The 12,435-nt window shown below is 44.1% G+C and overlaps 1 protein-coding gene across 9 annotated transcripts in view; it reads left to right on the top strand.

The window, feature by feature from the left end:
* dzank1 (double zinc ribbon and ankyrin repeat domains 1) overlaps positions 1-12,435 on the top strand; it is a 133,784-nt gene that overhangs the window by 56,719 nt on the left and 64,630 nt on the right. The window lies entirely within an intron of this gene.

Here is a 12,435-nt window from a genome sequence, read left to right as displayed (position 1 = left end):
GTCACAGAGGCTGTGTACAAAAAGGGTCAGAGCTGCCTCTACTTCCTGATGAGACTGAGGTCCTTTGGAGTAAGCAGGCCTCTCCTTTACATGTTCTACCAGTCTGCTGTCACCAATACAATCTCCTATACGGAGGTGTGCTGGGGCAATGGCATCAACACGAGTGATGACAACAGACTCAATAAACTGATTAGAAAGGCTGGCTCTGTTATAGGAGTCAAACTGGACATACTGGAGGCTGTGGTAGAACAAAGGACCCTATGGGAAATCCTGGCAATTCTGGACAATGTTTCTCACCCTTTGCATGCCACCTTGGCTGAACAGAGGAGCACTTTAGTAATAGACTAGTATAACTACACTCCTCCAAAGAGTGCTATATGAGGTCATTCTTGTCCCTCGGCCATTAGGCTCTATATTGAGTCAACCTATAGCCGGGGAAGTGATGACCCCCTCGGTTAGACTGTTTGGGTAACTTATTTTTTATTCTTTCTTACTTCTAATATTTGTATATTGTATATATCTGTGTATTTGTAATGCTACAGTGACACTAATTTCTCTTGTGATCAATAAAGTATCTACCTATCTCTTGTGTGTACAGTATATCTAGTGTTCAAGAAATACTCTAGCTCCTGAGCACCTCTCCAATTTCCTTTATTCCATGCCCTAACCTGATCTGGATCTGAACTCCTCCCACCTCGGTCTCTCTGCCTTTAAGCTGCCTGTCACAACTTACCTCTTCGTTTTTGGGAACCTTTCCTAGTTCCTGCATTTGTACATCAGCAGTAGATTTTCTCTGCTAATCCTCCTATGAAGCATCTTGGGATTTTTACATGCAAGTTATGATCTGAAGAAATAGTAACAGAATCGAACAGATATCCTAAACAAGAGAAGGGAAAGCCAAGATAGGAGTCGTACATACGTGTGTGTAAGTTAGTATACTTTGTTATGGCAACAATGAATTCAGGTTGCCCGCCTGGTTGCCCTTAACCCTGGTAAATTGTTGATATGAACCCTGATGTGGCTGGAAGCCAGGCTTTCTGCCAGTCAGATGATTTGAAATAGCAGTGATATGTTTTTAAAATCCATCCTGCACCCCTGTGGGCTCCCATTAGTGCAACTCAAGGGTTTGCTTGAAGCAAGCAAAGATCTATAAAGAGTGATATGCATAGAAAATAAGCTGCCAGGAATTGTGGCTGAGGCGGGCACATTTAGAAGACATACATGCATGAATAGGAGAGGGCTGTGAGCCACATGCAGTTAGATGAGACTTGCTTACTGGGCAACAGTCAGCATGGGAGAGTTGTGCTGAAGGGCCTTTTTCCATGCTGTACTGTATAGTACTATGCAAAACTATATATAGAACTAGGGTGCCCAAGTCTTTTTCACAGTATTGAGTTTGTCAATATGGATCAGGGAGCGAGTTTGTTGATCTGGCAGGAGCAAAGGACATTGGGATTGGCGAAGGTGGCACACTGCAGGAGGGGTGTGGGCCAGGTGGCAGAGATGGAGTGCTAGGAGCAGAGGGGGTGGCGTGAATGCAGACCCACCCAGACCTGAGAATCAAAGGCATATTATGAAATCAGCAAATGGCAATTCCCCCCCTTCAAGTTGCACGTCATCCTAACTTGGAGATGTACCGTCATTAGTGTCTAAATATTGGAACTTCTTACCCAAAAATACTGTGGAATAAGGAATCGCCACCAGCTTCTCAGGATTTTTAGGGCCTTGGCAGCAGCAGCTAGATCTCAAAGCAAAGCATAAATCATCCCCCAATAGCTAGTAACATGTGGTAGTCCTGCCCAGAAATGTGACAGTGCTAAAGATCAGTCTAACTGTTTTATTGGATCAGTCTCTGGATAGTGCCCAAGATCCATTTTGTGCAATATTATAAGTCAACATTGTAGCTCATCTTGCATTCCTATTTTCCTGTTCTGACAGGTTCATACTTTGTTCAGAGTGGCGCAACCAAGGTGTTCTGTTGAAGTGTTATTTCAAATTGCGTCACTTATTGATTTACATAACCCAGAACCTTATACTTCAGCAGGTTAGCCAGTATAAGTTTAGAAAGCAGAAGTATTAAATTTCCACACATCCCTCATTCAACATACACTCAGTGGCCACTCTACCAGCTACCCCCTGTGCCTTATAAAGTGGCCACTAAGTGTACGTTTGTGAACTTCTGCTGCTGTCGCCCATCCACTTCAAGGTCCAATGTGTTGAGCATTCAGAGATGCTCCTCTGCACATCACTGTTGTAACACATGGTTATTTGAGTGACTGTCACCCTCCTGTCAGCTTGAACTAGCGTGGCCGTTATCTTCTGACCGCTCTCACTAACAAGGCCTTTTCGCCCACAGAATTGCTGCTCACCAGATGTTTTTTGTTTCTCGCACCATTCTCTGTAAACTCCAGAGACCGTTGCACGTGAAAATCCCAAGGGTTAGCAATTTTGACCAAAAATGTGGTCACGGTCACATTTTTCCTCATTCTGATGAATGGGTATGTACCCTGTCTCAGTCCAGATGGTGTACCTGCCTGAGTACTAAAGACCTGTGCCGATCAGCTGGCTGGAGATTTCACTGATATGTTTAACCTCTCGCTTCTGCAGTCTGAGATACCCACCTGCTTCAATTATATTAGTGGCTAAGAAGAATAGGGTAACCTGCCTCAATGACTATTGTCCAGTAGCACTTACATCCACTGTGATGAAGTGCATTGAAAGGTTGCTGATGAAGCATATCAGTCCTGCCTAAGAAGTGACTTGGATGCATTCCAACTGGCCTTCTGTCACAACAGGTCAACAGCAGATGCCATTTCATTGACTTTTCACTCAACCCTGGAACATCTGGACAGTGAGGCTGCATATATAAGAATGCTCCTCGTTGACTACAGCTCAGCATTCAGTGCTATCATCCCCTCAGAGCTATTCAATAAACTTCAAGATTTGGCCTCAATACCTCCTGCTCAACTGGATCCTTGCAGACTCCAGTCAGTTTACATTGGCAACAACACCTCCTCCACAATCACCATCAGCGCAGGTGCACCACAAAGCTGTGTGCTTAGCTCTCTGTTCTACTCGCTTTATACTTATGACTGTGTGACTCAGCACACCTTCAGTGTCATATTTAAGTATGCTGACGACACTACTGTCATAAGCTGAATCAAAGGTGGTGACTAATCAATATATCAGAGGGAGATTGAAAATCTGGCTGAGTGTTGCCACAACAACTTCTTACTCATTATCAGCAAGACCAAAGAGCTGATTGTTGCCTTCAGGAGGAGGAAACTGGAGGTGCATGAGCCTGCCCTCACTAGGGGAGAGGGTCAGCAACTTTAAATTCCTCAGTGTCGTCATTTCAGAGGATCTGTCCTGGGTGCAGCATGCAAGTGCCATTACAAAGACAGCACAGCAGTGCTTCAACTTTCTTAGAAGTTTATGAAGATTCAGCATGTCTTCTAAAACTTTAACAAACCTCTATACATGTACAGTGGAGAGTGTATTGACCAGTTGCATCACAGCCTAGTATGAAACACCAATGCCCTTGAATGGAAAAGTCTACAAAAAGTAGTGGATACGGCCCAGTCCATCACGGGTAAAGTTCTCCCCACAACTGAGCTCATCTATATGGAGTGCTGTAGCAGGAAAACAGTATTCATCAAGGACCCACCATCCAGGCCATGTTCTCTTCTTGCTGCTGCCATCAGGAAGAAGGTCCAGAAGCCTTGGGACCCACACCACCAGGTTCAGAACAGTTATTACCACTCAACCATCAAGCTCTTAACCAGAGGGCATAACTTCACTCACCACATCATTGAACTGTTTCACAACCTATGGACTCACTTTCAAGGAATATTCATCTCATATTCTCGATATTTATTGCTTATTTATGCTTTTTTTCTTTTTGTATTTGCACAGTTGTTTGTCTTGTTGGACGCAGTCTTTCACTGATCCTTTGTTCTACTGTGAATGCCTGCAAGAGATTGTACAGTGAATTCCAGTTCGTTAGGACACATCGGGACCAGTACGTTTTGGCCCAATTAAGCAGCTGCCCCAATTATCCAAAGTTTCATGGAAATAGTTTAAAAAGGTATAAAAAGGCAAACTGAACAACAAATTATGTATTTAAATGAAATACGGAACAAATTAGAATAGTACTAATGGTACACAGTACTATAAAACCGTATATTAGTTCCTAATAGTTATCGATGGGGGACTTCATCCAGTGTACTCAATGAACAAAATCAGTGCTGACACCTAGTACAGATAATGGACTGCCTTCATACAATGCTGTCAATGGCTGCATCCTCCAAATCTTCATTTTCATTGTAACGTTCAAGATAATTGTCGATACTTACAAATTCATAGTTCCTAAGTCACTTCTGGCTGTTTCTGCCTTCTCCAAACCTGAATGCTTGAAACTGCAGTGAGCAGACAGTTTGGAATTGTCTTACTGGTTATTTCTCGCCAACTATCAGTGACAAAAGTCACTGTTTTTTGGACGCAAACACACACAACTGACACTCTTTTAAGGAGGTTCACTCCAAACTTGATGTAGTGTCAAATGGTCGCAGAAGTGTCTGTGACCGATACTAATTCAGACATGCTTGGCAAGTCTCTTGGCCCAATTAAAGCAGCATAGTATACCAAATAAACAAAGGGAATCTGGGCAATTTTCTCAATTGGTTTTCGTTCTTGAAGAGTTGCCCCAAATAATCAGCTGCTCCTATTAACCGATGGCCCAATTAGCCAGAATTCACTGTATATGGTGACAGATATGTACCGTGATATTAAATTTACTTTGAACTTTGATGTTTGGTCTGAACAACAACCGAACCTCTTAGCCATATCTGCATGCTTTTATGCATTGAGTTGGCTGAGTAGATATTTGCATTAATAAACAGGTGAACTGAATAATGTAGCCACTAAGAGTATGTTTCAAGTAGTGTTCCACACTCCCCTTAATCCTTTTGTTATTTTCTCTTTAACTGATCTGTTTATAATATTTTCTATTTCTGTTTCAAATCTTACACACTTGATTTCCTTTTTTTTTTGTAAAACTGTGTTTAAGTTGCTCTCTGGTAAATTTTGAGCACATATAATTTCATTATTGCAAAAAGAAATGACAATTGCTGTTCACAAACAAGAGAAAATCTGCAGATGCTGGAAATCCAAGCAGCACACACAAAATGCTGGAAGAACTCAGCAGCATTTCCTCCAGTTCCAACAGTTCCTCCAGCATTTTGTGTGTGACAATTGCTGTTCTTTAGTTAAAAGGAAAAGCGATTCCTATTGGAAATTCAAAATCTAAAATTCAGAGACTTGCAGTAAAGTATAGCCATAAGACATTTCAAGTTCCACACTTGTGTTTCCTCTGAAGCAGAGGAGGCTGAGGGGAGATCTGACGGAAGTTGTAAGGTTATATGAGGCATAGAAAGAGTTAATAGCCAGTATCTTTTTCACAGGGTTGAAACCAGAGGGCATGTATTTAAGGCAATAGGAGGTAGATTCAAAGGAGATGTGTGGAGCAAGTTTTTTCTGCATGGTAGTTGTGCATGGAATTCACTGCCAGGAATGGTGGTAGAGACAAAATTGATGAGGCAACTATGCTCTAGTCACTGCATACTGCAACCACCAAAAGTACAGATTGTCCACAGGTAACGTCAAGGTTCTGCTCCTGTGAACTCTTCGTAGCCTGAACAGTTTGCAAGATGGAAAGATGACTGTGAGCTTAGCTCCCCCATGTTAAAACACATCCATAGCCTGGCAGCAGCCAGCAAATCTACATTACTGGTCTTCGGAAGTCAAAGTCATGTTTATTGTTGATCGCATAAGTACAGGTAACCAGGTTAAGTCAGTAGTAAGCAAGTATAATGAAGACATTCATTTCAAGAGGACTAGAATATAAAAGCAAGGTTGTAATGTTAGGCTTTATAAATTCAAAGTAAATTTATTATCAAAATACATACAGTGTATGTCACCATATGCAACCCTGAGGTTTGTTTTCTTGCAGGCAGCACAATAAATACAAGAAACACTAGGATCATTGAAAGACTGCACCCAAGAAGACAGGCAAACAGTGTGCAGAAAACAACAAACTCTGCAAATACAAAAAGAAAGAGAAAAAATGAATAAATAAGCAATAAATATTGAGAACTTGAGATGAAGTGTCCTTAGAAGTGAGTCCATAGGTTGTGTAAACAGGTCAGTGAAGGGGTGAGTGAAGTTATCCACTCTGGTTCAAGAGCCTGATAGTTGACTGGCAATAAATGTTTCTGAACCTGGTGGTGTGGGTCCTGAGGCACTGGTCAGGCGCATTTGGAGTATTATGGATTTTGGGCCCATCTCTAAGAAAGTATATGCTGACATTGGAGAGGATCCAGAGGAGATTCGTGAGAATAATCCTGGGAATGAAAGGGTTTGCATACGAGGAGCATTTTATGTTTCTGAGCAACATTTTATGTCGCTGGAGTTTAGAAGAATGAGGGGGTTTCTCACTGAAACCTACGAAATATTGAAAAGTCTGGATAGGATAGATGTGGAGAAGATATTTTCAAAAGTGGTAAATTCTAGGATCAGAGTTCATAGCCTCAGAATACAAGGTGTCCCTTTAGAACAGAGATGTGGAATTTCTTTAGCAGGTGGGTGGTGATTTTGTGAAATTTCTTGTCATGGGCTGCTGTGAGGTCATTGGGTATATTTAAACCGGAGGTTAATAGTTCTTGATTAGTAAGGGCATCAAAAGTTATGGGGAGAAGGCAGGAAAATGGGGTTGAGAAGGAAAATAGAGCAGCCATAATCGTACGGCGGAGTAAACTTGATGGGCTGAATAGCCTCATTCTGCTCTTATGTCTTGTGCTGTATATGCAGAAGTGCAAAGGAAAACTTGCTTCCTTAGGTACAGGTTGTACAGCGCAAGACATAAGAGCAGGCGTGTGACGTCGGGCTGTGCGGTGCAGCAGATTTAAAAGGAACAGAGCCTCATAGAGCGGGCAGCGTAGTTTGCGGGCTGTGGAGTGAGCCGGGAGCAGAGTGAAGACTTAAGGGCTTCGGCTCAATGGGCTTAGGCGGAAACAGACGAGGAAGGTTTGGCATTCATTTTCTGTTGTTATTTGAGGAGAGGGGCAGTATGAGTGTGAGCACAGTTTGCTGTTCTCGGTGTCGGATGTGGGAGGCCCTGGAGTCTCCAAGCCTCCCGGACGTCTACATCTGTGCCAAGTGCATCGAGATGCAGCTCCTAAGGGACCGCGTTACGGAACTGGAGCTGCAGCTCGATGACCTTCGTCTGGTCAGGGAGAGTGAGGAGGTGAGGAGTGGCAGGCAGGTGGTCACGCCGGAGCCACGGGAGGCAGACAAGTGGGTCACGGTTAGGAGGGGGAAGGGGAAAAGTCAGGTAATAGGGAGTACCCCGGTGGCTGTGCCCCTTAACAACAGGTACTCCTGTTTGAGTACTGTTGGGGGAGACAGCTTACCCGGGGGAAGCGACAGTGGCCGTGCCTCCGGCACAGAGTCTGGCCCTGTAGCTCAGAAGGGTAGGGCAAGGAAGAGGAAGGCAGTTGTGATAGGGGACTCGATAGTAAGGGGGTCAGATAGGCGATTCTGTGGACGCAGTCCAGAGACCCGGATGGTAGTTTGCCTCCCTGGTGCCAGGGTCCGGGATATTTCTGATCGTGTCCAAGATATCCTGAAGTGGGAGGGTGAGGAGCCAGAGGTCGTGGTACATATAGGTACCAATGACATAGGTAGGAAAAGGGATGAGGTCCTGAAAGGAGAATATAGGGAGCTAGGAAGGGAGTTGAGAAAAAGGACCGCAAAGGTAGTAATCTCGGGATTACTGCCTGTGCCACGCGACAGTGAGAGTAGGAATGCGATGAGGTGGAGGATAAATGCGTGGCTGAGGGATTGGGGCAGGGATTCAAGTTTTTGGATCATTGGGACCTCTTTTGGCGCAGGCGTGACCTGTACAAAAAGGACGGGTTGCACTTGAATCCGAGGGGGACCAATATCCTGGCAGGGAGATTAGCGGGGGCTACTGAGGTGACTTTAAACTAGAATGGTTGGGGGGTGGGAATCAAATTAAAGAGGCTAGGCGTGAGGAGGTTAGTTCACAACAGGGGGATGGGAACCAGTGCAGAGAGACAGGGGTGTAAAGTGAGGGTAGAAGCAAAAAGTACTATGGAGAAAAGTAAAAGTGGCAGGCTGACAAATCCAGGGCAAGCATTAAAAAGGGCCACTTTTCAGCATAATTGTATAAGGGCTAAGAGAGTTGTAAAAGAGCGCCTGAAGGCTTTGTGTGTCAATGCAAGGAGCATTCGTAATAAGGTGGATGAATTGAAAGTGCAGATTGTTATTAATGATTATGATATAGTTGGGATCACAGAGACATGGCTCCAGGGTGACCAGGGATGGGAGCTCAACGTTCAGGGATATTCAATATTCAGGAGGGATAGACATGAAGGAAGGGGAGGTGGGGTGGCGTTGCTGGTTAAAGAAGAGATTAACGCAATAGAAAGGAAGGACATAAGCCGGGAAGATGTAGAATCGATATGGGTAGAGCTGCGTAACACTAAGGGGCAGAAGACGCTAGTGGGAGTTGTGTACAGGCCACCTAACAGTAGTAGTGAGGTCGGAGATGGTATTAAACAGGAAATTAGAAATGTGTGCAATAAAGGAACAGCAGTTATAATGGATGACTTCAATCTACATGTAGATTGGGTGAACCAAATTGGTAAAGGTGCTGAGGAAGAGGATTTCTTGGAATGTATGCAGGATGGTTTTTTGAACCAACATGTCGAGGAACCAACTAGAGAGCAGGCTATTCTGGACTGGGTTTTGAGCAATGAGGAAAGGTTAATTAGCAATCTTGTCGTGAGAGGCCCCTTGGGTAAGAGTGACCATAATATGGTGGAATTCTTCATTAAGATGGAGAGTGACATAGTTAATTCAGAAACAAAGGTTCTGAACTTAAAGAGGGGTAACTTTGAAGGTATGAGACGTGAGTTAGCTAAGATAGACTGGCAAATGACACTTAAAGGATTGACGGTGGATATGCAATGGCAAACATTTAAAGGTTGCATGGATGAACTACAACAATTGTTCATCCCAGTTTGGCAAAAGAATAAATCAAGGAAGGTAGTGCACCCGTGGCTGACAAGAGAAATTAGGGATAGTATCAATTCCAAAGAAGAAGCATACAAATTAGCCAGAGAAAGTGACTCACCTGAGGACTGGGAGAAATTCAGAGTTCAGCAGAGGAGGACAAAGGGCTTAATTAGGAAGGGGACAAAAGATTATGAGAGAAAACTGGCAGGGAACATAAAAACGGACTGTAAAAGCTTTTATAGATATGTAAAAAGGAAAAGACTGGTAAAGACAAATGTAGGTCCCCTGCAGACAGAAACAGGTGAATTGATTATGGGGAGCAAGGACATGGCAGACCAATTGAATAATTACTTTGGTTCTGTCTTCACTAAGGAGGACATAAATAATCTTCCAGAAATAGTAGGGGACAGAGGGTCCAGTGAGATGGAGGAACTGAGCGAAATACATGTTAGTAGGGAAGTGGTGTTAGGTAAATTGAAGGGGTTGAAGGCAGATAAATCCCCAGGGCCAGATGGTCTGCATCCTAGAGTGCTTAAGGAAGTAGCCCAAGAAATAGTGGATGCATTAGTGATAATTTTTCAAAACTCGTTAGATTCTGGACTAGTTCCTGAGGATTGGAGGGTGGCTAATGTAACTCCACTTTTTAAAAAAGGAGGGAGAGAGAAACCGGGGAATTATAGACCGGTTAGCCTAACGTCGGTGGTGGGGAAACTGCTGGAGTCAGTTATCAAGGATGTGATAACAGCACATTTGGAAAGCGGTGAAATGATCGGACAAAGTCAGCATGGATTTGTGAAAGGAAAATCATGTCTGACGAATCTCATAGAATTTTTTGAGGATGTAACTGGTAGAGTGGATAGGAGAGAACCAGTGGATGTGGTATATTTGGATTTTCAGAAGGCTTTTGACAAGGTCCCACGCAGGAGATTAGTGTGCAAACTTAAAGCACACGTTATTGGGGGTAAGGTATTGGTGTGGGTGGAGAGTTGGTTAGCAGACAGGAAGCAAAGAGTGGGAATAAATGGGACCTTTTCAGAATGGCAGGCAGTGACTAGTGGGGTACCGCAAGGCTCAGTGCTGGGACCCCAGTTGTTTACAATATATATTAATGACTTGGATGAGGGAATTAAATGCAGCATCTCCAAGTTTGCGGATGACACGAAGCTGGGTGGCAGTGTTAGCTGTGAGGAGGATGCTAAGAGGATGCAGGGTGACTTGGATAGGTTGGGTGAGTGGGCAAATTCATGGCAGATGCAATTTAATGTGGATAAATGTGAAGTTATCCACTTTGGTGGCAAAAATAGGAAAACAGATTATTATCTGAATGGTGGCCGATTAGGAAAAGGGGAGGTGCAACAAGACCTGGGTGTCATTATACACCAGTCATTGAAAGTGGGCATGCAGGTACAGCAGGCGGTGAAAGAGGCGAATGGTATGCTGGCATTTATAGCGAGAGGATTCGAGTACAGGAGCAGGGAGGTACTACTGCAGTTGTACAAGGCCTTGGTGAGACCACACCTGGAGTATTGTGTGCAGTTTTGGTCCCCTAATCTGAGGAAAGACATCCTTGCCATAGAGCGAGTACAAAGAAGGTTCACCAGATTGATTCCTGGGATGGCAGGACTTTCATATGAAGAAAGACTGGATGAACTGGGCTTGTACTCGTTGGAATTTAGAAGATTGAGGGGGGATCTGATTGAAACGTATAAGATCCTAAAGGGATTGGACAGGCTAGATGCAGGAAGATTGTTCCCGATGTTGGGGAGGTCCAGAACAAGGGGCCACAGTTTGAGGATAGAGGGGAAGCCTTTTAGGACTGAGATTAGGAAAAACTTCTTCACACAGAGAGTGGTGAATCTGTGGAATTCTCTGCCACAGGAAACAGTTGAGGCCAGTTCATTGGCTATATTTAGGAGGGAGTTAGATATGGCCCTTGTGGCTACGGGGGTCAGGGTGTATGGAGAGAAGGCTGGGGTGGGGTTCTGAGTTGGATGATCAGCCATGATCATAATAAATGGCGGTGCAGGCTCGAAGGGCCGAATGGCCTACTCCTGCACCTATTTTCTATGTTTCTATGTTTACATAAGTCAGGTGTTGGTTAACTGGGGAGGGCCTGAGTTGAGGAGTTTATTTGGTTTTGCTTGAGTAATAATTAAAGACCATAATACCATGAGATATAGGAGCAGAATTAGGCCATTTGGCCCATCGAGTCTGGTTCACCATTTCATCATGGCTGATACAATTTTCACCTCAGCCCCAATGTGCCTCAAAGTACCCTGAGACTTTACTCTTAATCATCGATCCAACATCTTCCCAACCACTGAGGTCAGATTAACTGGCCTATAGATTCCTTTCTTCTGCTTCTCCCTTCTTGAAGAGTGGAGTGACGCTTGCAATTTTCAATTCTTCCAGAATCTAGTGATTCTTGAAAGATCATTACTAATACCTGTACGATCTCTTCAGCCACCTTTTTCAGAACCCTGGAGTGTACACCATTTGGTCCAGGTGACTTATCTACCTTCAGACCTTTCAGTTTCCCAAGAACCTTCTCTCTAGTAATAGTAACTTCACACACTTCATGATCCCTGACATTTGAAAGATCCACCATACTGTTACTGTCTTCCACAGTGAAGATCGATGCAAAATACTTATTCAGTTCATCTGCCATTTCATTGTCCCCCATTACTACCTCTCTAGCATCATTTTCCAGTGGTCTGATATCTACTCTTGCCTCTCTTGTACACTTTATGTCATGTGACTCATTCTTGTCTGTTAGTCTGGCTCAGTGGGTAGCCCTCAGGAGGAACTATGGGGTTTGAGTTGCAGCCCTGGAACACAAAATCTCCGTGGTGTTCTACTGCCGTACAGTTGAAGCTGCTTTCTCAAAGCCACATTGAACCCATGTCCAGCCTGTCCTCTGAGATGGATGTAAAGGGATTGAGTCCCTACATCACAGAGATATTGGGATTTGTTTTTTCTCGTAGTGTCTCACCCTGTTTACCTCTAAACTGTGATAAAACTGATTACCATTCTCTCATTCGCAAACCATGCTACCCTTTAAAGATGTTGTCTGCGTTTGCAATGGTAATATCCAGATTCTAATTCTGCCTCCCGTCCCTTCCTGCCGGTGTAATTGCAGGCCCTGCTCCATTCTAATAACACCCTGGCGCCTCACTCCCACCAGGCAGCATTGTAGTACAGTGATTAGCATAATGCTTTACAGTGCCAGCGGCCTGGGTTGCTCCATTCTAATAACACTCTGGCACCTCACTCCCACCAGGCAGCATGGTAGTGCAGTGGTTAGCATAATGCTTGACAGTGCCAGCGGCCTGGGTT

The sequence above is a fragment of the Mobula birostris genome, chromosome 8 (assembly GCF_030028105.1).
Source record: "Mobula birostris isolate sMobBir1 chromosome 8, sMobBir1.hap1, whole genome shotgun sequence".
NCBI lineage: Eukaryota > Metazoa > Chordata > Chondrichthyes > Myliobatiformes > Myliobatidae > Mobula > Mobula birostris.
This window is presented reverse-complemented; position numbering and strand designations above follow the sequence as displayed.